The following is a 27,909-nucleotide window of genomic DNA, read 5'->3' as shown; positions in this document are numbered from 1 at the left end:
AAGGAGCAACTTGCAAGTTCACCAGTGTCAGAACATGACCTGACCTCTGATTTCCCCTACTCAAATCCATGTTAGTTAACCCTTAAGATATCTGTATAAGAGAAAATTTGGTCCTCGAACAGAGGGAGGGGAAAGATGCATAGATGACCAAAAACATTCTTCCCAACTCTCCCCTGTGATTCAGTCACAGTAAGTTACAGCAACATCCTGCTGTCTAAATACTAAATCTCTGAAACAAAGTGGTACTGGCCAGAGGTCTTGGGAAATACCTATTTTTAACTTTTGGAAATGTTAGCTTTCTCAAGGTTGATTCAAAGAGGCTAAACTAACCCTAAATTGTAAAGCCAGTGCCAGCCGTAGATTGTAACCATTTTAAACTATTGAATATCTTAGCGTAAATGCCAACAAGAGACTGAGATTTGGATACAAGAATATAATTTGAGGTAATTTGAGGATTAAATTCATATAATAGGTTAAAAATTATTTATTATTATAGGGGTAATTTATGAATTTATGTTACAGAGTAGAACTTACGTATTTATGATGCAGATTATGGCCTCTATTAGGCTGAAACTGACTGTGAAAGAAGTCCTGTTGCCTTGGACATTTAAAATATTGCTGAATAAAAAAATACAAAGTATTTCATATGGAGCAGTCCTGTGTCATAGCAAACTGGAATAGAATAATCAGTCCCTCAGTATAATATGAATAAACAATAATGGATAAAACCCTGCAAAGGGAGTTTTCTCCTAGCTATGACCAGTTTAAAAATGAAGGATGGACAAGTCCTTTTCTGTATTATTCTGGTGTCTTGAATTTCAAAGCCAGGTTCTAAATCAAATTTAGATGAGTTCTTCTTAAGGAGTTAGGTGGAAATGGATTGGGTGTAGGACCTGGGATAAACCGAGTAGGAAGAAAAAAAAGGAACTGCAAGGAGGCTGGAGAAGACAGAAACTGAGGGCAGGAAGATTGTTAATGGAGAGGGGAAACAGACTACGTAAGACTTCCTTTGGTGCCAAACTGTTGGGAGTAGAAACCTCCATCTGCCCAAACTTAAGTATGCAGTCCAGGTCTTACTTTCTGTGTAGAGACTTGCATTTTAATTTGAAACTCTCTCAGGGAAATATATAGGTTTCAATTCTAGGAAAAGTATTTTTGTGATAAAGCATGGTTTCTTGAATCATATGTATCCAAAAAAGACAGTAAAGTTCCTAAATCCTGATGCTCCAGAAAATTCATCCATCTAAAAAACTGTCCCTCCTTCCCACCTCAGATAAGAAGATTAAAATGTTTTTCTTTCTGCTAGAAAAGTTGTCACATACTGACTCTGTGTTGTTCCCTTTTTCTCCCCTATATGGGCTACCCACATTACCAGTAGCAACACAGAGGTAGGGAAAGAAGAATAGTTTCTATAGGGCTAAAATGTCTCTGGTACAGATGAGCAGACAAGGACAGGAGTGGAAGGAGTCTTGACCTCCATCTTCATTGCAGGGCTGGGAAGGAAAGGTATTCCCTGGGAGCGTCTGCATGAGATGTTTCCTGCAAAATTGCCCAATTACCTCTTCAGTAAATGTCTCAGCACCTACATGGCCACTGGAAGCTAGTAAACTCTGCAGCAGGTGAGTACGTATAAATACTAAGTTATATGGAGTTTTTTTATGCACAGCATTACACATGCAGACATTGACCCAGCTGGCTGGGGCACAAGTGTACTTCAGTGCAGGGGCTGTTTGCTGGCTAGCCCTGAACTAGAGCATCCTTGTGCCTCATCCAGCCCCTCCGTAGCACGTTGAGCTGGGTTGGAGCAGCCCCGGGCTGACATGCTGACTCCCCAGGTCTCCCTCCAGCCAGAGCTGCTTTAACCCAGCTCAACATATTGTGGTCCTGGGCAAATGTGTACATGCCAGAGTTTATTGAATTGCATTAATTTCACATGTAGATGTGTCCCCTAAGTAGCAGGGAGAGTAACAAGTTACTCTCACTCCCAGTTCCTCATCTCCCACCTGCATCTGGAACAAGTGGGAATTAGGCAGATTTCAGCTGTGTTTTGCCTTTTGTTTATGGCTCCGGCAAAGCCACAGGTGAACTTTACTATGTGTTTGCACCTAGGACAACAGAGATTTGATGCAAATTCGAGCCTCTTACTGTGATCAGAATAGCGCTGCTCCTGGTGCTGGTGCCCTGTATTCAGGCAGAGAGCATGCCAAAAGTCATGCTCAGTGGAGAATGCCAGTTAGCAATTCCAACCCCACTGATCTCAAGTGTCAGGCTAGAAACTGAGGCAGCAGACAATCTCTGAAATAAGTAGTCATGTGCTATTTATGGGGTTTTTTATACCAATATTTTGGTGTTTTCATATACCAATACTGTATACCAAAATTCTGCTGGTCATTAGGAACTGCAGAATATTGGAAGTGATGGGACACTGAGCTATATTCACCATTAGTGAACAAATAATCACGTCTCAGTCATGTTCTGCAGCATTTGTCCTCAAACAAAAGGCAGCAAGTACCAGTGTGAATCCAATGACTGAATGCATTATCCGAGGTGTTTCAAGGCCAGCTCAGAAATGTGACTTCAGTCAAATCCATGTCTCTGCCCCAGTCATTATGGCAGTAATGTAAAGATTTTTGTGAGTATGTTTTTAGAAGTTATTACAAGTTCAAAGCAGTAAATAATAGTGGCTAGTGGATAATTCAAGACAGAAGGTAAAGTACAAGGAAACAATTGGTACAGTAACAGTCAGGAAAGACTACTAGTGCTTGTGCTAACAAAGATACTACATATTTAAAAAAGTGAGAATTCTGTGCCTCAAGCTGATTAATTCAAGGTCTCAGTATAAAGGAGTGGTTTATGCAACCCCAAAAAAGCATCGCCAGATCTTGAGCAATTGGAAACTAAGCATGCAAAACCTGAATCTCTATTAACACTGTCATGCTAGAAGGACTAGAAAATAAAGTATTTATGAGAGATAAGGTTTGGTTTGGGTTTTTTAACCTAAAAATAGCTTAGGACAAAAGTAAGATGAAAAAATGCTGCAAAACGTAGTGAAGAACAGATGGATAGTTTGGCATAAAGCGGGAGGTATAAAAATGTATTTGTCATTTTTACAATGAAGCACTCTTACAGAGTTTATGATGCTAAGTATCTGCAGAGAGGGGTCTATTGTGTGTGATTATGCTGCTGCTACACATCTTTGAGCATGTTTAATATCATACTGTCTACTGAACAGGTGAGGTTAAATCCTAATTTTTTTATTCAGTCTTTACTTGAATCTCCATTGACTTTGCTTTTGCCTAAATATGCACCAAGTATAAACTAATTACATAGTCTCATCTTTGGTCCCTCTGGGTATAAGGAAGTATCCAAATTCTCTTTGTTCTTATCCCACCCAAAAGAACATTCCCATCAGTTACAATTTGTCTTTACCTGTCTTAACAAACCTTTTCTAGGAAATGGGCCCACAAGATAAGGTATTATCAATAAATCATATATGCTCGAAATTGTCATGCACATTACAGTCTGCATTTCAGTATTCAGTATGCCTTAAGAGCACATGGTAACCATGGCATAACTGGCAGGGCAGTGGGATGGGCAACTGCCCCAGATGCTGACTGGGGGTGTTAAAAAAGCAAGGAAGAGTGCTTAGGGATATATGTCTTTCAAGCCATATATCTCTATGCACTTTTCCTTCAATAACCCAGTGCATATGTTAGGGTTATAAGTTGAGGCTCTGTAAGTGAACTTGACATCTCTTTCCATTGAGAGACTCTGGTGTTGCTAATACTGAGCAAACTGAGCTCTATAGGGTATATTAGTACAACAGTGTTATTGAACTAGGTTGTGTGTGGAAGTTCCTAGCTACAAATTTAACTGATGGCCATTTCCTCAATCTGGACTGTGCCTGAAGAAAACAAAATTTTAGAAATGTGCAAATTCATGACATAATTCATACAGACTTGAAGTAGCTTATGACTCTGGTTCTAGGCTGTCTTCACTGGCTTCTAAATAAAATCTTGTTTCTGCCAGTAATTCTGTTTTTGCTTTCTTTGCTTTTCTCCAATGTGTTATTCACTTTTCAATCCTTTTGTCTTCTGCTCTCTCCTTTTTGGTTTTCAGCCTTTTTTTCTGTCCCCCAAATCTGGAACATCCTCTCTCCTGCTTCAACTCCCAACCATCACCCTTTCCCAACCAGTTCCACATAACTTCTCATCACATGCTACACCATCCAAGTCCTGGGCCATTGTTCTGCATTTTGTCTTTTCTTAAAGTTTAGACTCATCTATCCTAACACATTGAGCTTAATTTTTGTAAAGCTTCATGTAAACTGACAGTGCTATAGAAACCTTTGGTAAAACTTATTTGATTTCCTATAGGGAATTGACTTACGAATTCTGTGAGGTCCTATAACAATTCCTCTGCAATCCACTAAAAAGAAAAAAAAGCTAAGGATCCCACAGGAAAAAAACAGTCCCCTTTCTCCTCCAAAGCCTTGAATTCTTCTGGAAATGTCACCACAATCTTCCACAACCCATATTGGATCTGTTTCAAAAACTCTAGCTCTGCTCTGCTATATCTGGCTAATGACTAGTTCCAGAGATTTTCTCTGGTGATCCCTGCCTGAGATGCCAAGAAATCAATTGCTTCAGTAATGCCTGTGAGTTGGATGTGTCAAGGATATAGTTTGCTCCTCTGAGCTTATAATGAAACATCTTATTATAGCAATTGCCTAAAGGTACTAATTTGATATATTCTACATCTGCTTGGACTGAGCAATTTGGGGCTGGTTTAACAAGTAAAGACAGTGTGGTAAGAGATTTCTATCTGCAGTCATCAAAATGATAGTAATGTCTGTGCTGCAAAGACTTGGGAGAAACCCAACAGTACATTTGTGCAATATTGTGTGTATAGCTGTATAAATTGAAAAAAGGTAGGGGCTAATCCTGACTACTTCCAATTCCATTATAAAGAAATTAAGATCTGTTAAATGTTAGAGAAAAACCTGAACACAGCAGTTCAGATTCAGGTGTCTTATATAGATGTAAATCACCGTAGCTCAACTGGCTGTAAGGCTAAGTACAGACATTCAAAAACTCTAAGGCAGAATCGATGTGGATTTCTCTAAAACACATAGATTGGATCAAGAGTGAATGGGCCACAAATTTGCCCTTGGGGTAGGGCTAGGAGGGCAGGCAGATACCTGCACTGGCTGAGGCCAGGGTGGGGGGCAGTCCTGCATACCTCCCAGTCTGCCAGAGACTGCCGAGGGTAGCCGAGTGGGGACCATCCCTGATGGGCTGTTGGGCACATGCCCCCAGCCCCCTGCTGACACCATGGACACTCCCCTGTGCCTAGCCCTAGACTTCCAGGAGAGCCCCAGAGTAGGTTCACCATGGTACAACCTTCCTTGCCACTGCCAGGCATGCCGTGGTGACCTCCTTTGGAGCTTTCCTGGAAGTATAGGGCTAGGTGCAGAGGATAGTCCGTGGTGACAGCAGGGGGTTGGGAGCCTGTGCCTGACACCCAATCAGGGATGGCCCAGCTCCGTAGAAGGAAGGATTGGGTTCCCAGGTCCCAGTCCTTCCTTCCATGGAGCATTCATGTCCCCACTACTTGGTGCAAGCCTCCCAGACTGCCTGGTACATCTCACTGGAGCTTGGCAACAGTGGCAGCTGGCAAGATGCACCAGTAAGCCTAAGAGGCTTGCGCTGGACAGCAGGGCTTAATCCTTCCTTTCACAGAGTGCTCATGTACACGCTGCCTGGCACAAGCCTCTTGGGCTGCCCAGTGTGTCTTGATGGCTGCCACTGGTGCCAAGCTCTGGCAAGATACACCAGGCAACTCAGGAGGCTTGCGCCAGGCAGCAGGGCCCAGTCCTTCCTTCCGTGTAGCGCTTGTGTCCCCGCTGCCTGGCGCAAGCCTTCTGAGCTGCACAGCACATCTTGCCAGCTGCTGCTGGTTCCAGGGTGCAAGGGGCCCAATCCTTGCTTGTATGGAGCGCTCATGTCCCTGCTGTCTGGCACAAGTCCCCCTCCCCTGCAACTGTGTCTGTGCTGGTTGGGTCTGTGATAGCCCACTACATTCAAGCACCTGGCAAGTGCTAGCTTGTTGCCCTGCAAGGGGAGGGCCAGCGAGGCCCCAAAAGCCCCTGTGATGCCAGCGGACAGCAACCTATAAGTTGAGTCAGAAGGGGATCTGGTACTGAAGTTCAGTCGACTGGTTTAACTTACAGTGGTTAACTCTGATACTGCATCAGTCCAGGTCTATGTTAAACTGGGATCCACCATTTTTAAACCAGTCTATGTGCTCTGACCTTCTGTTCTGTATATAGATCAGTTTCCGACCACCTAAATGAGAAAAAAGAGTAAGTGGCCTAAGTGTCATTCTAGATTTGTGCTTTCATAACTAGAGCAGAAGTTGGTTTATTGAATAAGTACACTGACTGCAATGGAGATTTTGTCTAAGGACTGTAGAATCAAAGGATTTGCTGTATGGACATCTATCTGTACAACACACTGGAATATTAACCAGTATGTGTCTCTACTGGTCTAACTCTAGTCTTCTAGTGAGTATATCTGTTACACCTTTGGAAGCCAGACATTTCTTTTAAGTACAGGCGGCTAATACTATTAAGACAAGGAAAATAAAAAGGTCCTGCCAGTTAGTAAAAAAAAAAGAAGAAATTAAAACATAGAATTTACAAAAGATTCAACATAATATCAAATCTGTGTGATGTGTTATGAGTAGAATTACAAAGGGAATTCTGTTCAAACACAGGTTTTGGAATGCTGCTTTGTTCGATGCAGTACATCTTTCTGCTTCTGAACAATACTTTTCAGTGGTGGTGCTAATGAATCATTTCAATGTTTTAATTTGTAGGGAAAAAATTAATAGAAATGCTTCAAGATTACCTGTAGTTCTCAGCATAAGGTCTGTTGCAATCTAATGTAAACTGAATGTCCAGATGGTGAATGAATATAACAGCCATTTATATAGCATCTGCAAGAATTGGCTGGCATTCGCATTCTTCCTCTGAGCTTCTATCCAGTTCATACATTTTCAAAATCACCCTTGTGTTACCTTCTTCCCATGCATCTATTTTAAGGTTAAAGACCAGGTTTGCTGCCCTGCCTAGGCACTGTAAAAGCAGAAGCAACCACCTGCCTCCCCCCTGCTGAGGATTCCTACATCAAAAAGGAATTCTGCGCCGCTTTCCTGTAGTTGTCATGCAGGAGCCATGTCAAGGGTGTGGCACCATGGGAAAGCAGCATGCCTTTTGTCTATCCTGAGATGATGCACAGTCCTTTAGGGGCCATTGCCAGGCCAAGAAGAGGGTAAAGGAACCCAAACTGTCCTTCTGATGGCCCCACTTATGCTTCACTGAAAGGATTTGGCCACAGCAGAGTATCCGGTCTTAAGTATCCTAAGGCAACACACTACATTTTTCTGGCCCTCCCTTTACTCCACTGTCACAATATTGCAAGAAGCAACTTTGGCTTTCAGGTGACCCAAGAGACCTCTTAGCTCAATGGCCTCCAAAGCACTTTCTTTGAAATGGGCTTTTATGCAGAAGATTCTTATTTAGCTCTGCTTGTCACCACTTAAACTAAGCATCCAGAATATTTATTTGTCTCTCTCAACCTTCATGCGTCATGTTGTTATTTCATCTTGGTCAGCAGGACCAATGCCTCGTTTATATATTTTCCTATTTATAGGAGCCAGCTCTTTGTTTTTTTAATCTCCATGTATGTTTAATTTCAGCTGCCATACTAGAGACACCTCTTGCTATTCATAGGATGAGCAACTTCCTTTTTCTTGTGAAAGACATTTTTCTCATATCTCCATGTCATCTGGTTATTTTGCTGGAATTCCCTTTAGATTACTGCATTTCCGCCTCCTATATAGGACCTTATCTCATCAGACCTTGGAGGGGCTGGTGAGATGCCAGCATACTGGAACAAACAACGGATGTGAACACCGCTGAATTTTAGGAAAGTTTAGTTCTGGATCCAGTTTGGGCTCATTCTAATCGGAACAAGATTTTCCAAATGAAGAACTTTTTTCCAAATTATAGATCAGAATTCTAGTTTCAGTTCATAGAATCAGTCCAGTAAACCTTATAAATATGTGCTTAATGACGAATTGGCTTGCTGATTTCTGTGGGACTATGCATAGGTTTAGAATTAGATGTACTGTGCTTTGCTGGCTCAGATCTTAGCATTATGGGGGGGTTGCTGCTGTTCAAGATGTTTGATGGGAGTACTGGCTGACAGAGCCAAATTGCTGAAGGTAAACTCATACCTTTCTTTCTGTCGTGGGGCTGCTCTTCCTGATCTGGTGCTTAACTTGCTTGTTTTTACTTTTAATTTTGTTTTTTATGATTTTTTGCCACTTCAGTCCTCAAGTGAGTTGCACTATAAATTGAATGTGCCCACATGTGCCTTGGTGGAGCTGTTGGAAAGTGAGAGGATGGCTTGTGGGGCCTCAGACATTGTTTGTGAGACTTAGGATGACTGGACCTTAGGATAGTTGCACCTTTCCAGAAAGGGCATCAGACATGAGGTCATAACCTTGGCATGGACTCTGTAAACCCAGTGCTAGATACAGTCACGAGACTCTTCCCTACGTGGACCCCTCTCACAACTGACTGGTTCCAATACCCTGGGGTACTGGGTAGTTTGCACAGATGAGAAAAGGATTGGTTTGTAGCAAGGGTTACCAGTACAGTATATATTGATAGCTTTGGTCTACTTCAGTAATAGGAAGCAGCCATCAACTTGGTTTAGTCACCCAATTGGTATGAAACTGTGGGAGGGGGCTGGTAAGTCTGGCCCAAAATGTACAATTAAAAAGTTGTTAACATAACCAAAATAAATGTAACTGGCAGTTCTGGAGACACAAGGAAGAAAGAATCACATCCTCTGTAAGCAGAAGTTCTCTTTGCACCTAAACAGGTTTTAACTTTTACCATTACAAGTGATTAGCTAAATATTAAGGTTACTCTCCCACAGTCTCTCCTTACCCACAAAAAAAAATCAGTAAGAGAGAAATTTGGCTGAGTAAGAACTATAAGATGGGGGTCCTAAACATAAAACCAAAGAAAATAATGTGAAAGGAAATGAGCTGCTAAATCTGCTTTCAGAGAAAGTTAAATTTTCTATGCCTTGTTTTGGTTGCTAGAGGGCAGCATTGTATAAGAGGATAGCAACCTCCATCTCCCTAAGCATCTAAGTGCTTGGAGTTTAAATGTAGTAGCTTTGAAGCATATCAGTGGGTCTGCAGTTGTAGGATTCCAGAAACAGCACCTATAAAACAGTTTCTAATTTGATTGTTTTGTCAGTTATTGTTACAGTCATACAACTCCATATTTCCCATTCACTTTTGGTTTAGCACAAATGCTTCAGAGACCTTATCTTTTTTAATATGCAACAACCAAATAAATAGATTGTGAAACTGACTTGTTTCCCCATTCGCTCTTTTTTGGACATGAAGAATAATCTACAATCAGTTTATTTGCCTTTCCCCCCACTAGATGGCATTTGTAAAGTCTGTGTACAGCTGTCCATAGTTACCAAGCAAATTATTGAAACTCATGTTGCTTAGAACTGTTTGGTTATAAAATTTGTGAGAAATTATTGCCTTGGCTTGCTTCTGAGTAGACATGTTGCTTTCTGTTTTATCTCACAAGGCAGTCTGTCTAATTTTTGTGGGTGTTTTTTTAGTATTCCTTACTCTAACCCAACACAGCTTATAGCATAGGGGCACTCAAACTGGAAATGAATATCGATTCAGATATGTTTCTGATGCATCTGCTTACAGAGCTCATGAACGCCCAGGTGTTCTAAATTTGCTAATATGGAGACTCATTAAATGTTCTAGTTGAAATATTTGTCCAGTTGCAAAATTAATGATGCACAATTTACGTGCAACTCTGTTGATATCAGTGAAGGTTTTTAAATGGGGGTGGGGGGGAGGATAGAATTTATGTTAAATCAAGGAACTCAGTATTTTCAACGTAGTAACTATTATTAGGGGTCCACTATATGACACCTTTGTTAGTCACCTGAAACAAAGAAGTCCAGAAAATGAATGACTACTGCTGATGATCTGGTGCCCTTCAACTGTCTGAAATGCCACGTGCATAAGAGGGCAATAATGAAGAACCAGCTATACTAACTATGCTGCCAGAGGAACTTCCTTTGGTTGGGAAATCTCCAGTTGCTGTTTTTGGGCAGCTCTAAGTCCCCTTGAGTTGGTGTGATTCAAAGAGCAACTTAATCCCAGTAGAGCATCCTCTCCAAGGTCTTATCATCTTATCTCAGCTCAATATAGGCTCCCCATCCTAAGGAATAAACTGCTGTGTTCGCTGCATGGTCCATGGATATCTTCTAGGATCTCTGTAAGGCCAGGGCCAGGTACACATGGTTTCTCTGGCCCCTCCCCTGGGACCTCCCATCCCTTACTTGAGGCTATTTCTTTTCTTCAGAATCTCTGCTGGGTGCGAGTGTGTATTCCTCACTGCCCACTGCCCCACCTGTTCCTCCCTAACCCTGCCCGCCCCAGGGGGCCAGTGGAAATCTGGGACATAAAATCCCCTCTGAAGTCCGTATTGTTACTTGAAATTTGGTTTAGCCAAGATTCGAATGAGGCCCATAGTAACAAACATATTTGAAGAGTGAGGACTCGGCTGTAATAAACAACATGGAGCAATCAGACTGTTTATGCTCAGGAAGGCAGCGTTACAGGAGTGTATTCATTATCTTTCTCATTCCATTGTTGTTTGTTGAGAGAATAAAGCAATTACTTTGTAACTTGACCTCACAGTATATAGTCCCTTAAGCACCCGCCAAGCTGGCTGGAGCTGACAATCCATGGCTTTATGGGGTTTTTTTTTTCTTTTTAAATCTCACTTTTTATTTGTTTTTAGCAGCCTAAGAACATACTCCCCCCTCCAAAATAAGGATAATAAATGCTCAGAAGCTATTGCCTTTGGATTATATACTTTAATGACAGCAATGTGTGCTCATTAGTATGCTTAAAGTTGTGTCAGTATTTCCATTAGAGGCTTTTATTTTATGGATTTATTATTTGGCCATAAAACTATACTTTGGGCTGCAGCGCAGCAGACTAAGAATTGGCACAAAGACAAACTTGTTTCATTAAATTAAAAAAAAATGTTTAGCCATTCTAAATTAAGTTAAACCATAAGGGCCAGATTCTAAGATGGTGCAAACTGGAATGGCACTGTTGAAGTCTGTGGTTTGTTCCAGGAGGCAAGCTGGCACTTAAGCCCTACCAGCACTGGCTGCTTTTTAGAATACCTGCATTATTACAAAATATTTTTCATTTTAAAAACTAAATTGGTCACATAATTAGGGCATCATATGGGGGTAATTATGGGCTAGAGCCTGTTGCTGTTCAAGTCATAGGAAGTTTTGTCTTTGACTTCAAAGAGAGCAAGATTATGCCTGTATTTAGAATCAAAGAAAAGTAGAGTTAGAAGGGAATCTCGTTCAAACCCCTGCCTGAGGCAAGGTCATCCTTGCCTATCCAAATAATTCCATATAAGTCCTTGTCTAACCTATTCCTAAAACTGCACAATCAACACTGTTACACAAGTACATGGAATATGGTCAAGACATCACAAAGCACCCTAACCTGCCACAGGTAAAACTGGGTGATGAGGGCTGTCAGTGTCCTGCTCCTGGAAGGGTTTTTAAAATGCTCTGGAGAAATCCAAGGAAGAGAGCCATGGCTCCCACTACAGAGGAAGGCAAACCACTCCACTCTTCCATAGTCCTTACCAATTTGACGGTGGGGTAAAATTTATTCCTGATACCAAATATGGCAATTGGTCTGTCCCTAAGTGGAGAGGCAAAACCCTCCAACCTGGAACATCTCAGTTTTTATCCCAGCAGGAGCACTGGTATGTCTCCGTCAAAATCCCCAGCCTTGGAGGCCTGGAGCCCAAAGTGAAACGTGTAGGGAGTTTCTGTCCAGTCTTGCTTTCTATACACTTCAAAACACTTCCAGCAAACTCTAGTTAGTCCTTATTGACATAGCTTGTGGGCAGTGTCTGTAGAAGAGCCAAAGATTGAACAATACATGGAGACTGATTCGGGTGGTTGCTCTAGATGGGAAGTGATGCATGTTGGTGCAGTGAAGTAAGATAGCAAACCATTCCTCTCCTGGAGTCTGATCCAGCTCCTTTTAGAGTCAGTGGGAATTGTCCTGTTGACTGCAGCGGGACTTGAAACAGATTTCCAATACCAGTGTGTTTCTTGGAGGTTGAAGGAAGCTTCCCTGAAATGGGACTGCAGCTTACTTATCTCATGTACAGCAACCAGTAGATGCCATTGTTAGTCCAAGGCTTGGGCTCCTCTTGGGACAGATTGCAGACTTTACTCTTCATGTTCCCTTCCCCAGTGCTACAATTACTTCATTTTGTAAATCAGTGCTTGTCTTCACAGGCTCACAGCATGACATTTCTTTTGATTGTTTGTGTAGTTTTTAGTTTCACAACTAAAGAACAAAAAACACTTTTAGCTCTTATTTTAAAAACTAATTTTTTTCTGGGAAGCAAAAGGCAGCCAAAGACACACAGTACTGAATAAGTCCAATTATGCTGCATTCTTGTGGTTGAATAAGACACAGAGCAACTAAAACAAACTAACATAAACAGGGGAAGCCAAATTAAATACTTACGTTTGTATAGGGCAAGAGGATCTTGCCTTGGAATGTAATTCAAGCTTGATTTATTTTTTAAATAGACAGTGCATAAAATAGTTCAAGATCTAGCCAATGCAACTTGAACTGAATATTTTTTCATCAGGTAAAAAATCAACTAATAAGATATTTCAGATTAACTTAAATCTTTGCTCATTACATAAATTGACACATCTAAAGAAAGCATTGTACAATCAATCATGGCTTTTTATAATGCAAAATCAAATTATCAAATGGAGACCTGATGCCAAATGGATGGGGGAAGAGAGAGGGAGAAGGAGAGAGAGAACACATACAGTTTGCACAGCACTGGAAGTGTGAAGTCCTTCTTGAAGCAAAAATGAACGTGGTATGCAAGGAATGCAGATGTTTATCTATATATCATTGCCACTGGGGCTTCACACAGTCCTCCTTTTAATTGTGCCACAGAAGAGCTTTTGGATTTTTACAGAACAGATCTGACCTTCACATTGCTTCCTATTTGAATGTGCTTTTTGCAAAAGAAAATAAATGAAAATGTAGGTATAGCATGATGTGGACATTAAGAAATGGATATGCAAGGGGTCAGCACAATGTATGGTAGCTAAGGATTTCTTCATTTTTTTTTCTGAAAGTAGCAGAATTTACTGGCTTCAAGCTGTGGTTTTTGCTCTGCTCTCTGTGGTCTGTTTGGTACTGGCTGGTGGTCATCAGCTGTCTGTAGGACCGTTTCTTCTCATCTTTTCTTGATTCACGGTATCCCTCAGAAAATGCCAGCTCTTAGATTTCACTAATTTTTTGACTCTGGAAAAATAATACAGCAATTTCTTTGTTGCAGAGAACTCGGAAGGAACACAATAGGTCAGAATGTTTTTGACACTAGAAAGTCCTATTTAAAATTTCCGGGTTTATTTTGTGAATCATGTGCAGGAGTTTGCACATATAATGGTGCTTATAGTGAGTAGCAGCTCCTGAAAAAGGATCTTACAGCACTCCAGGGTGCCATAGCTGAGAAACTTTGTCATAGAGGCTATGACAATTTAACCTTAATTCAACATAGCAACTGGAGCTGCAGCCAGCTGGGAAGGACCCTGTCCCTGCGGCCTGGCCTGGCTCCATCATCTGCTCATCTTGCCTGGGGTTGGGGCTGTGGGACTGAGCTGGGGCAAACAGCAGTGGTGGTGGGGCTGGGAGGGGTGGCTATGAGGGGCTAAGTGGCGGCTGTGCTAGGAAGAGTTTGGGGGGCCACAGCTACCCAAAAATTCACCTTAGCCCCCATAGCCACCCCTCCTAGCCCTGCCGCTGCCACCACTCACCCTACACAGGCTGCGGCAGCTCTGCCTGCCCCACTCCCATCCACAGCACACTCCTCTCTCAGCCCCGCCACCAGGAAGAGGCTTGCGCTGCCCAGCCAGACTCCAGCCGGCATGGTCCCCTAAGGGAAAGGGAGCAGGGAGAAGGTTTATTCCTCTTTCTCCTTGAAGGACCCAGCCGGGTCTGCCTGGCTGGGGTTGCGTGGGGGTGAGCAATGGAGGCAGCAGCTGGGGCTGGCAGACCCCTGCTGGGGTCCTTCAGTGGGAAAGGAGAGGGAGGGGGGACTAAACCCCCCCTCTGCCCCATTTGCCTTAGGTGGCTATGCCAGCCGGCTTTTTGCCATGCCCCCCGCCCTTGAGAGCAGAGGGGCAGGGCCAGCCCTGCTCTCTGGAGCAGACAGCACAGCCCAGCCTAGGGCTGCAAAGCATGCTGGGATGTTGGGGGACTCTGATTTAACTTAAATCAGGAAGGGGCCTGGGACAGCATTTCCATAAACTGGTTTGACCTCAATCAGTCAAATCTGATACTGCTTTCAACCAGGTTGATCTTAAACCAGTTTCAGCCATTTTTAAACTAGTTTATGTGCACTGAGCTTCTGTTCTGTTACATGTTTAAACCAGTTTCTGATCACTTAAACCAGTTTATGTGTAACTACTGTCCCTAGTCATGGTCACACGCAAAATGGAAGGTGAACTATGGTCTTCATTAAGGACTAGTCTATCTGAGAACCTCTGCTGTTGGTGATTTGATTAGTATTTTCAGAGTGGCTATTTGTAGGGAAGAAAACCAAGGACTGATTTGGTTCTTTATTACAGTAATTCCTGAGCAATGAGTGTTCATCGATGTCAATGGATTCACCTCAGAATTACTGTGGTAATAGAGTATGGAGTTTGTCCAAAGTCTGTGTCAAAACTACAAATATTAATGCTGATGTGGCTGGATTTAAATATACTTTTTAATTGAAGTCATTGAACTGTCTTATCTTGTCCATATTGCAAGCCAGTCATTGCTAAAAATTTGTAATAGGCCTTTTAAATTCTTTTGTTAATGGTTACCACAGAAGACGTCCCAGACATTCAGTATCCTGTTTTGGAGCCTGTATCCTGAAGTTCTTACTGAAGCAAAATTCTCCTTGACTTTACATAAATTAGCCCCGTATGGGAGTTCGGCCAGAGCAATGCTATGGAACATGGCCTGGATCTGCTGTTTATTTACTAGGATTTCCAAGATCAAACACAAAATTTCAACATCCCTAATTATGTCAATGTATCACAGTCCAACAGAGGAGATCTCCCCCCTGTTTTTCTTTTTCCCATTTTTCCTCTTTCTGTCTATTCTCTCCCTCTTACATTCTCTCCCTCCCAGAGTTGTTTATGGAATTTTCTTTCATCATTTTGGCAGATCATATGGCAGGACAAGTCCTTCTGAAATCCTAAACCAAATCACTGGCTGGAATTTTCCTTTTAGCATTTTTTGGTTTAAGACCCAGTCTTGCACACATTCACTACATGAAAGGTTACCAAACATGGGTTTGGCTTATGCCATTTATACCAGCATTATGTTGTAATCCCTCTGCAATTTGCTGATCCATGTTGCCCCATTTCCTGTTTTTGGGATCTGTAAACCAAATGTCAGAATTTTATTGTCTGAGGCCACGGCTTTCAAAATTGGGAGCCAGCTGTAAATAGTCAAGTTTCTATTTAGACACCTATATAAATGGCCAATTTTTCATAAAACAGTTCCTAGTGGCATCAGTGGGGTCACAAGGTGTTCAGAACTTTTTAAAAATGGGACTGCTTATTTAGGTGCCAAGGCATCCACTGTTTGAAATTCATGGATTCTGCATATAAAAAAGGATTCACAGCTCTTTACATTATTCATTATCTCCTCATAGTATTTTTATATGGATGGTTTCTTAGCCCATACTTACCAGCAAATAAGGAACTATTCTGATCATACTGGCATATACTGTTCTCTGTCTTCTGAAGCCAGCCATAGTGTCCATACTCTTGTTCTACAGTGATAATGGGAGTCAGACCCTAAGGGTGTTTATACACATGTTTGGGGGGGGCAGGAGCACTTTAATGAGAGCGGCTCTTGGAGCCACTCTAATTAAAACGCTCTGAGTGTCACATGTATCAGAGTCCCCAGACTGAAAAATGGCAGCGGGGGCACTTTAACTAAAACTCAATGCTTTATCTAAAGCTCATTGAACTATGTATTGGTTATAAACATCACTAGGTGTTCAGGACTTTTAAAAAATGGAGCTGCTTGAACTAACTTTAGTTAAAGCGCCCCCGTTGACATTTCTGAGCCCAGGGACGCTGATACACATGATGCTGGAGTCTGCTGGAGCACAGTAATTACCATGCTCCAACTGATTCAGTTAAGTGAGTCTGCTCCACCTCGCTGCACATGTATAGGTGCCCTAAGTGATTCATGTTGGGATAATGAATCATGGTCAGATAGAGTGGCCATTGGTCCTATTTTATATCGGACTGTCCTGTTTTTAAACCGTACATCCCCCTCCATTCCTGAATGAGGCCTGGACTGAAAAAAGTCTTGTTTTTCAGTTCATTGGTGGAAATACATGGCAGTGATTTGTCCTTGCAGTTCTCTTGGCTGTGCCTAGAGGTAGGGCAGTGCAGAGCCAGGAGGAGCAGGGTTTTAAGCCAGCCAGGGAGAAATGGAGAAGGGAGCCTTTTCTGTGGTGGCCCTGCCCCTTGGCTCTGATTGGCCAAGGGGCCCAGTCACCCCACCTCTCACTGGTGATTAGCCAAGGGGGACAGTGGTCTTGCCCCTCACCAAGGGGGTGGCCTGTATCCTGGAGATGTCAGTGGCTACGCTAGGGTCAGAGTTTGAGGTAGAACCCTGTGGCCCTGACTTGTGCTACCTCTAACCAGTAAATGGCATGCCTTTGATTTATTAGATATAATAGTACCTCTCTCACTGGGCAGTTCCCAAATAAATTATTCATTTGATACATGCCATTTTTGTGTGTGTTAGCAGAATGTGCAACTTAACCAATGCCCAAGGAGAAGACAAGAGAACAGCTGGGCCTGAGGCTGTGGAGGACTCAGAGCGGGAGTGCTATATTCTGTGCAAGGTAATGGAAAACTTTACTGTTCTTACTGTTTTGGTGTTGAGTAATTTGAGCTGTACAGTTATTTTTATTCCCTTCTGTTTACATTCTTGGTGCCCTTTTCTGATTTTTTTCCCTACATATATGTGCTTATTGTCCTATCTTAAGGGATACTAGGCAGAATTTTGCTGGAAAAAAAATTGTAGCACAGGCAAATGCAGATTACAGATAACTGTTTTTGCAAGAGTTCTGTAGTTACACTTCTATTTTCTGCATTAATCCACTTTCCATGCCCTCTGTATTTTCTGTTTATGTGCACCTGCTTCCTAATTAAACTATTCACCAGCATTGGATTTAACACCAGTCTACTGTAGTGCAGCTATTAACCCTTTCAACCGCTTCTGCCCTTCATACCACAGACCCATGTGGAGAGGTGGCAAATGAATGAAAAACCTAGGGACTCAGTCCTCATCCATGTGGGGCTGATATTGGTACAATGGAGAAGAGCAAGAGGAAGAGCTCTGGAAGATGTTACATTTGTGACACAATTAAAATGTACCATGTTGTACCATAGCACCTGTAACATGCGAGGCGTTTAGCCAATTTATGGTGCAATAAAATGGCAAACCAGACAGATATTTTTCTACATTAAATGTGGAACAACTTTGTGGATAGTTTGTATCTGCTTTAAACTGATCATGTGGCTTGTATCCCAGACCAAGATTGTGAGAATGGGTATGGGGGTGCCTTGGGGTTTGGAACAGAGATGGGATCAGGCAGAGGGCAGGCCCAGGTCTCAAACTGGGACATGGCTGCCACCAGCCTGATCCCTGGACCCAGTCCTCATGCCAGTCTCTTGGTGTGTGGTCCTTCAAAGGGCACTCCAGGGAGCATGGAATCAGGGACAGGTTCCTGATGCCACACGTCCTGAAGCACTGTTTAAAAGTCCAAGTGCTGGGAGATTAGCATGGGGGACAGATCCTCTATGCTAGGCTCCTTGTGCTGGTGGATGTGTGATTTGGATCTGAGGAATATTATACCCGATCCCTAAAATCATGTATCCTGCTGCGCATGTCTGTCATGGCAGGACACACAACTTTCAGGATCAGGCATAAAATACCTTAGAATCACAGGCCGCATCTACACAAGATGCTGATTTTCCACTTGTTATTGCACAGTCATTTAGTACTTGCATACACAAGTAGTAAATGACTGTGCAGTACCTGGAGTAACTGAGCAGTAGCATCTCCAAATGGATTTTAGGTGACAGTGACTGGACAGTAGCTCATTCCTACTGCTCAGTAGCATTGCATCACGCTTCACGCCATGCAACACTACTGCGCAGGAATAAGAAGCTACTGCACAGTCAGTGTTTCATGTAGATGTGGCCATACATTCCTATTACCATCTGCCAGGGGCCAAAGATTAATCTAAGCAGTCTTTCTTTTTCCCCAACCCCTAGTGAGACAGGGGCTGACATTGCTTCTTGCCCAGCTTAGATCAGCCTCAGGATTGACGTAAACTATACCAGCTCCTGTCCTCAGCTCTGCTAGGCAAGTATCAGACAGTGTAGTGTGTGGTCTGCTAGCACACCTTCTATTCCATCTCCTCCCCCCTCTAAAAACTCCTGACAGGCTCCCTATGTGGAAGGAGCATAGATAGGTTGCATAATCTTAAGATCTGTCTGTGCTGGGGAACCTTTGGTAACTTTCCAGTTGCTTTGTGCTGCCATAACTATGGAAAGCATCTGAAAAAGCCCTGAGAGTTTCAAATATGATCATATTAGGCAGGAGCCTAAAGTCCAGTCGGTGGAATGCAGCAAGATTTTATTAACTACTGGGGATTTTCATATGATTCCTTTCATATGATTTCAAATGACTCCTCCTTTCATATCCAGCGGTAAGCACACCATTTTCTTTCTTTCTTCTTTTCTTTTGGAAACCAGACAATCTCTGATTCTAATACAAGGATATGGAAAATGTCGACTATTTGACAACCGAGCCTGCCCTGCTGTATGGCGTATTACCTAATTGGAAACTACTCTTGATAAATTTTGAGACTTCACCCAAATGAATTATTCACCTGGTGGGTGGAGTGACATTAATTATGATGCAGCAGACCTGAGGTCACTGCATCTCTTCCCAATGTGTGGTCTCTGAATAATATGGAAGCCTGTGAGTCCCTGAGGCAGCGATCTCTTTGTGAAAGAATTTAAGAAAAGAGAATCTCCACTCCAGCTAATATCTGCTATGTTTTTCTCTTGCATCCTTGAAGAATCTATTCAGTACTTTCATACAAGTAACTGATGGTCCTGGGATGAAGTGCAAACAGGATTTTACCAGACAACATCCTCTTAACAGCCTTAAGTGGAAAGACAGCATGCAGAGAAGGAAGGGATATACATTGTCACTGTTATCTTGTGGGGAGCATTCAGAAGTCGGATAATGTAGAATCTTGACTCCAACATTTTTGGGGCGTGTAAATATAACCTCTAAAGTCCATCTATAGGTATTGTAAAATGGTCTGATTTTCAGCAGTAACTACCTATAAATCAAACTTAAGCCTATGGTAATTACATGTACTTGGCACTCTTGAAATTAGACCACTTTTAATTTGGTGCCTAAATGTAGATTTAGGAGCCCGATTTTAGGTGTGCAAGTTTGAAGATGTCGGTTCCGGTCTGGTCAACATATTGTAGAATCATAAATCAGAGAAGCAAAGATTGCTCCACCTTTTAATTTCTGTCACAGATGTAGTGTGAGGCAGGTAGGCCTGCATCTAAAAACTGAAACCTCCAAATTGTGAGATTAGAAGGAAATAAAAACACACACACAAAAAAAAATGTTTTAACTTGTTTAAGTTAAAGTATAACTTTCCAATAGATTTTGTGTGCCAACACAATGACAATTCTGTTGAAATTCCTCTGTAATGAATCTGTCTCTCAAAATGGAATTGTTTTGTTCCTCTCCAGGTATAATAGGGGAACTCTAGAATTAATGATTTTATTTCTAACTTTTGGTTAGTTTATATTTTATAATTATTTCTGAGTCAGGACTTTTTAGGATGGATAAAGTATACATTCAAGACCTTTGATGTCTCAAAATACCTACTGACTTTCTGAGGTGAAGGGTTTTTTTTCTTTTGATCTCTGGATTTTCATTTCTAATAACTGAGGTTACTGGAATGGAATTGTTCCTTGTTTGCATAAAAATGACTTAATTATTCCAGTGATGGTCTGGTGATGCCAGTTGACCTTGGATCATGGGCAACTGGTGCCACCTGAGTTGGGGCGGGGTGGGGGGCACATGCCCCACCCCCCCAGTGGCCAGTCAGCAACTGTCCCCTGTGGCCGATCTTGCCGATGGGGAGCGGGGGCATCCCCTGCAGTTGATCTCACTGACCAGTAAGCATGAATGGTGTTCCTGGATTGCCAGCGGCACTTCACCCCCGTGCACTCCCTACATGTCACCACTGCCTTGGATGGTCACTCCATTCTTGTTTGTCAGAAGTCTTGTCCCCATCTTCCAAAACTTGATGAAAGGAAGAAACCGTGCTGCTGACGTGCTTGCTTTTGGCTTCAGAGAAACCTGTGCTTCTTCTGCATTCCTAGGTGGTCACTAACATGCAGCTAGCTAGCAGATCTTCCTGTTAAACCTCAGAGTCTTTTATGACCACCAGCTAAGCTTTTCAACCTTGTACTGGCTTTGTAAAGCTGAGTGAAACCACAACAGTCTCAAGAGCTATCCTACATAACCATTTTTTTGTTTTGTTTTGTTTTGTTTTTCAGTTTTTATTTGAAGAGGGGCATGTCTACCTCAGCACTTTTGCATTTGTTTTTAACTCCAGCAGATGGCTAGTAGTCTGCGTTGAGGAGGCATGGGAGATGTGTCTACAGAAATGTATTTAGTTAGAACATATAACATATATTTAAGAATAGTTCTTTGTATACCTAAAAGAGACCAAAGTTAAACAACTTTTCTAAAAGATTGCACAAGTTTCTAGGTTTTGAACCAGAGAAAATAAAAGCTAGTTTTGTAACCCACCTAGCATTGGTCTGATAGGTATCTATGTTAGCTGCCATGTTAGTCTTTCTGCAACGTGTGCCTGAACTGTAATACTTTCAGGAAATTTGACTCATGAATTGATAATTTCTTATGAAAACCATTGTGAAATCCAGAATCCTTGAAAGCCTAATGTTGTGGGTGAGTGTTGGTCAACCTAATGACTGACCAGTTACCCATAATAGGACTGTACTTCTCGCATCAGTTGCTCATTTTCTGATTTATTTGACATCATCCCATTTGGACTTGCTTCTCATCTTTCAATTGGGTATCCATGGTTCATCTTTTTTCCATGTCTTGGGGTTTAGATTTTCTGAAATCAGAACCATGCACTCTGTATACATTCAAGCCCTGTTATAACACTCCCACAATTACAGGTTTATTTTCTTAGAGTTTAGCAATTCAAACTGATGGGTACCCTTTGAAATTGCTTACTCATAAGAAAACCTGAATTTAGACAGAGCCTAAGCTTTGTGGTGGTCTTGTCAAGCTGGTTGTATGCAGAGTATTTTCACATTAACAGGGCTGAAGAAGCAGGATGTATATACTATGCATATTTAAGGTAATGTTCTAGAAATTGACACATGATAAGGAAAGAAAAACCTTGTGAATACCCAGTTTTTAAATTGATATAAATGTATCAACAAGGGGAGGGATTTTCCCCAAAATTATACTGGTACAATCCTTGCTATATATGCAATTACAGTGGTAACAATCGGACGTATTCCACTCCCCATATAAGATTAAGTTGTAGCAACACAAGCATATTTATAATACAATTGTAGCCATGCTAGAGGGGTTTTCCTCTTTTAAATCTACCATTATAATTTACTCTACCGGTACAATTTGTATTTTGAGAAGCCTTTTTAAGTGAATTCCAGGGCTTGTGGACACCTTCAGTTTTGGTCTGCAAGAATCTTATACATAATTGTACTCAAGATTGAATTTCTGTCAAATGTATTGATTTTTAATTCTTATGCTGTTCAATAACCTATTCTTAGTCACTGTCCTTTATGAAAGTGAAAAGGGCCAAACAGTCTTCCTGATCTCTTTCCCATTGAAGTTGCATGTAGATGATTCAAAGCCAGAAATTTGAATCTAGGCCTCTTAATGAATGACAGTGCAAGAGCAGGTTTGGAGCTCAGGCCCCCAAATTAAAAAACCTGGAGTTCCAGCCAGAATCCCAGGAAAGATCCCAAATGGAAAAAGGCCCTAGTTTGGGTTATATTAGAAATCTCAGGAAGCAGTCATTTTAGCCTAAGGAGAAGGAAATCCCAAAAGCTCAGTTGATCTCATGAAATTTCTTTTCACCATGTGGGCCTGACATAGGATGAGATTTTGCTACTATCAAAGTGGAACCCCAGCCTAAGAATTACTTGTGTCCTAACATCAGCCCATTGGAACGTCCACGGCATGGAATGACTAGGACGACAAGTAGCTTGTGGACAGCAATTAGCGTTACTATCCAAGAATGTTAAATAACAACAGGGTAGCAAAGGCGGAATATGGACTCAGTTCACATTTGCAAAGATATCCCCTTCACAACTGCGATAGTGGCAAAACTTTGCAAAAGGGGCATAAGTGTAAATGCATGTCACACTCTAAAGCAGGGGTGCTCAACCTCTAGCTCATGGGCTGAATTTGGCTCATGGGGCTATATCATTCAGCCTGTAGGTCCCCCCACAGGTCCAGAAAATTGGCTTCAGGGGGGAGTGGCAGCATTAGTTGCTGTGGTTTCCAAAGCCATAGCAATTAATTCTGCCATCGCTCGCCCCTTTGCCAGTTTTCTGGCGCCATGGGGAGCTCTGTGGGATGGATAACACAATCCTGTGTACAGGGCCAGGCCAATGTGCAGGGCTGGGTTGCTGCACGGGATTGTTCTGTGGCCAGATCCAGTGCGCGGAGCCACACTGGTGTGCCAGATCACACCCTTATACCAACCTTGTGCATTGACCCAACACTGGATCCAGCCCATAGACTAATCCCACTTGCAGTTTGTGGTCCACACCACTCATCCAGCTTGTGGGGCCAGAAGGTTGGGCATCACTACTCTAAGGAGCTTTGCCATGCTTGAATTGTGTAAAGAGCTTATGTATAAATGAGAATCAGGCCCTAGCCCCTTTTCTGTGAATTTTTGTATTGAATGAATGGCATTGTTAGAGGTTTGTTTGTTCCATTTTTCTTACAAATATGTGATTTGAAACTTACTGTTTTCCATTTCAAGTGTTTTTCCCCCTGCATTTGATTTTCAGTTTCTTACAGCTCATTGTTGCTTTTGTTCTAAACTCTGCCTGTATGTTACAGATGATGATGCTGGAATAGTTTAAGAAACCTGATGTCCAGTACTTATTCACAAACTGGCTTTACTCCAAAGATGACCCGTTTCATCTGATCATAATGCACCTTACTCATGTGAGAAAAGGCTGCCATCTTGATAATGAACAGCTGCAGTATGATTGTCTGCCCAGGGAATAACTGTCAACTGATAAAATACAGCGTGCTCATCTTGCACTGAATGGAAGTGGTCTTTACTCTTTTTCATCATGTAAAGCTGAACTTCCTTAGATTCCCTTTTGTGTGGAATGATTTCAGCAGTTTCCATCAAGAGAATGTTCCAAGCGAAAAGCTAGTTCCCCAAACCAGATTTACAACAATCACCTTCTTACTCTTATTCAGTACAGAAATGCTTAAATAAATTAGATAAAATAGCTTAACAGTGCTTTATATCCTTTCAGAACATGGAAGTTGGACAATACAAATTGAAACTTTCAAGATATTTGAAAAATACACAGGCAAACAATATATAAAACATCAGAAAGCCAGGAAATACACAAGGAAGGTAATACCTTCCCTTTCCCATTCTACGTACTCTTTCCTCTGCACTCTAAATGACAGGGAAGACAAAATCTACATTTCCAGGAGATGCAGAAGTAGCATTGCAAGCTTTAGGGATTTAATTACAAGTGTCACAATTCATGGTATTTTTATTAAGGCTGGTTCTAAACAGTCATTTGATTGCATGAAAATCTTAATTTTAATGAAACGAATAACTACTAACACTCAGCTGCAAAAAATGCTTAAAAAACATGAACCCCAAAGGCTCAAAAACAAATAAAAAGAGCCCAAATGTTGTCATTTTAAAATGCTATTGATTTTGAACCAAGTGAATTATTATCGGCATGGATGCATGATTTTTGATAGCTGGACACCAACAGTTACCTCCCACACTAAAAATGTATAGATAACCTTCCTTCTGCCCTTGTAGAGAGTGCATCAGGAACAGAGGCAGGCACAGAGTCTTACCTACCCCATGGAAACCTGCCATTGTCTCTTCCGCATTAGTGTCACAGTTTCAGCTCTGTGCTGATGTTTATATATTGTCACTGACCCTCACTATGCTTAGGATAGTAGTATTGACACTATTGTAGTAGCTCAGGCTCACCCTACCTCATTGCAACAGCAGAAAGCTCAGGCACACCTGTATAATACAGAGAACACTTCTGCTACATGTTAAAAGTGATCCTTCCATGTACAGTTTATTGCCCAAGCCAAAACAAGAGCTCTTTCCTTTTTGCCCTTAGTTGGGCAAAACTCCTGTTGAGCATTGCCTGAATAATGTGTCCAGTATTGGAACCATTATAGGCTGCAAGTTTAGTACTTGCAGGTGTTCACAGCTAACAATATTGAGCATTTGTACATGACATGGGGGTTTAATTCTACTTAAATTGAAGTGGTGTTTTTTTAAAAACACTGCTTTAATTTAGGGCAGAGTAACCACCCCCGTGTCATGTACACTCACGTCGGAGACTGATTCTTACCTGCCTCTCCAGTGGCAGAGAGGAGAGAATGAGCTGCTGGCAGGCAGAGCAGTCCTTGAGGTGCGGGGGGACAGAGGGGAGGGGCTGGTGCTTCCCTCCGATGCAGCAGTGGCCAGCCCCCGCCCCCCGCAGCACATGCCTGCAGGCACCCAGCTCGGGCAGTCCCTGGGGGGCACTAAAGCTGCAGAGGGAAGCACCGGGCCCCCGCCCCCCGCACAGCTCAGGCAGGCAGGCAGGCACCAGAGGGAAAAAAAAGACTAGGCTTGCCACTTTTTTTTTCCTCCTTCTGTGGAGCCTGCTTTCCCAGGCTGCTGCCAGGCTGCCTGCACAGTCTGCCGCAGAGCCCCTGAGTTGCATGGAGCCTGGTTCTTCCCTCCGCAGCTGTAGGGTAGGAAACTAAAACTCCTTGGAGGTGTTTTACTTTGCAGCATCCCAAAGTCATTTGCTGCATCCCAAAGTAATTTAAGGTGCATGATGCTGCCAAATGTGTTGCAGTGGTTGGAATTAACATTCAATACACCGCTGAACATGCAAACATCAATGCCATTAAAGTGGTGCAAAAGGCATTTAACCCACTTTAAACCCGCTTTAAAGTGTTGTCTTCAAACATCCAATGGATATTAGTTAAGAAAGATACTCTGCTTGCCATCTGCAGATGTTGCAGTGGGTGGATAAAATATGATTTGGTTTTTAGGGAATTGAAAATGTTTTGATTTTTTTTTCCATTTGTTAATTATAAAATGATTCCTAAAACAAATAACTAATTTGGCCACTACATTTTAATAGGACAAAGGATAAGGAATGAAAATAAAGCACAGGGATAAAAGGGAGGAAAAAATGTGCAAGGCAGTTTTTACTCATGTTTTGTACTCTGTAGCTCATGCTGAAACCAGAAGAGAATTTTTTTGTACAACTGGTTTTATAGGGTCATGTTTCATTTTAAAAAGTTCAGCATGTCAATAAGGATTTTAACAAATGGTAAACTGATATTTATTATCAACAAAGACATTTAATAAAAATAGGAACATGTCTGAATTCTTAGACATGCAATGTTGCCAGTAATGAAAAATGTGGGTGGTTTTTAAATCAAATTATGTACTGGTCTCATTGAAGTTATTTGAAAAGGTTCATTGACTTCAATAACAGCAGGATGCAGCCATGAATATGGATATTTGTTGCAAGAAAAAGTTGCTTGTAATAATGACAAATAACTGTCAGGATCCTGTCCCAGACCCTCAATACATGGTCATTAGAAGATTAGTTCCTGTTACCTGTCATTTCATGTATATTGTCTTCATCTTGGGTTTACTCTGGGAGTTTCACAATACATCTGTGATCCCATTTGGAGCTTTTGCTTGTTGCCATAAAATACACATTATATAACAACAGTAATGTGCTAATTGTGGCAGTGTTACTTAGACTGGAAATATGGAAGCACCTCTATTTTTAGCAGTAGGAAATAATCCTCAGTACAAGCAGTGTTCTTACTAGCTCTTTAGTGGCTGCTGTAGGAAGGTCCTGTGTTTTCTGAAGTGGGCGTTGATCATGAGTTTTTTCAGAGTTGAAAACAGTGGATCTTACCAAGCACTGGGTCATAGCAGATTTGTGTGAATAAGGAAGAAGTGGCTGGGATGATATCTGTCATGCAGTTAGGGTCAACCTTATGTGCGATGGTGCTCTCAGTGAAATTTATTGTGCATCCCAATTAAGTAGTATCTTTCCCAGCTTTGCTTTCTGTGCCTTCTCCATCCTCATTACCTTTTCTCTCTCCTCACCTTCCTTGGGCAATCTTTCTTCAGCTACTTTGTCTGTCTTTGTGCTTTCTAACTCTTTTCCCCATTTGCCCAAGTCTTACTACAGCCTTGCATTTTTGGTGAGGTTTCTTTTGCACATTACGGGAAAGGCCTCTGGATGATGGTAGGACATCATTTGTAGATTTATATGGTGCTGGACAGCACAGGAGGGGTGTAGGTGTGTGAGAAGCCTTTAGGATTCCAGAAGATATCAACACAACATTAGCTGTAGCTGTAGCTCAGTTCAGGTTTTCCTAGATATTTTTACCAGAGGACACTGTCTAACAACCAGGGTGAAATTCTCCCACAAGGCTATTTGCACCATTTAAGTATCCACTTAAGCTCTATATTATATGTATGCTTTTTGCAGGCCCTCTGTGCAATGTCTAAAGCTCTGTTGTATAATCCTCTGCACAAGAAGATGCTAAGAGGGTGTCCTTGCACTGAGGATCTTATACTCTAGGGACAGAAATTATACATAAACTGGTATAAGGGATCAGAAACTGTTACAAATCTGTAACATAAATAGAAGTTCAATACACGTAAACAGCTATCAGATTGGCTGAAACTGGTTTAAGATAAACCTGGATGAGTGTAGTATCAGACTTAACTGATTTAGTTTAAAACCGTTTAATTAATGTCTGTGTCAGTTCCCCTCCAGATTCAAGTTATCTCATAGTCCCCCAGCATCCCAGGATGTTTTCTACCTCCCCTGAACCCACCTCCCTGCTTGCAGGGTGGGTGGGCTAGCCTTAGCTCAAGTTGTCTGCTCCAGCTGAGCAGGTAGGTATGCTCTAGCACCCCCCAGCTTCTGGCCTGGACCACTGCAGGCATATGGCTGCATTTCTGGAATCAAAAGTGAATGTCTGTTCACCTACTTATTGGTTCAATCTATGCATCTTAGAATAACCTGCAAAGATTGAATCACTTCAGCCTCAGGCTTTTTGCCTGTCTGTACTTAGCCCAGCTTACAAAGCAGACAATGGGTGAGGGTGGGAATGGGAAAGAGGAAACAAAATAAGTGACCCTGAGCAAAAGTCACTCAGGAGGTCTGGGGATTGATCCCAAGTCTCTTGAGTCTCTATCCAGTGCCCTCTCATCCAGAGCACACTGCTTCTCTCAGTCCTGCCATCAGC

At 42.0% G+C, this 27,909-nt stretch overlaps 1 long non-coding RNA gene across 1 annotated transcript in view; it reads left to right on the top strand.

The window, feature by feature from the left end:
• Positions 1-27,909, top strand: part of LOC109300732 — a 96,723-nt gene that overhangs the window by 39,018 nt on the left and 29,796 nt on the right. Inside the window, exon 2 of the long non-coding RNA XR_002098312.1 lies at positions 17,029-17,125. This is a non-coding gene — a long non-coding RNA (uncharacterized LOC109300732). The remainder of the gene's footprint in view (positions 1-17,028; positions 17,126-27,909) is intronic.

Source organism: Gavialis gangeticus, unplaced genomic scaffold, assembly GCF_001723915.1.
Source record: "Gavialis gangeticus isolate Ggan-Ray unplaced genomic scaffold, GavGan_comp1, whole genome shotgun sequence".
NCBI lineage: Eukaryota > Metazoa > Chordata > Crocodylia > Gavialidae > Gavialis > Gavialis gangeticus.
This window is presented reverse-complemented; position numbering and strand designations above follow the sequence as displayed.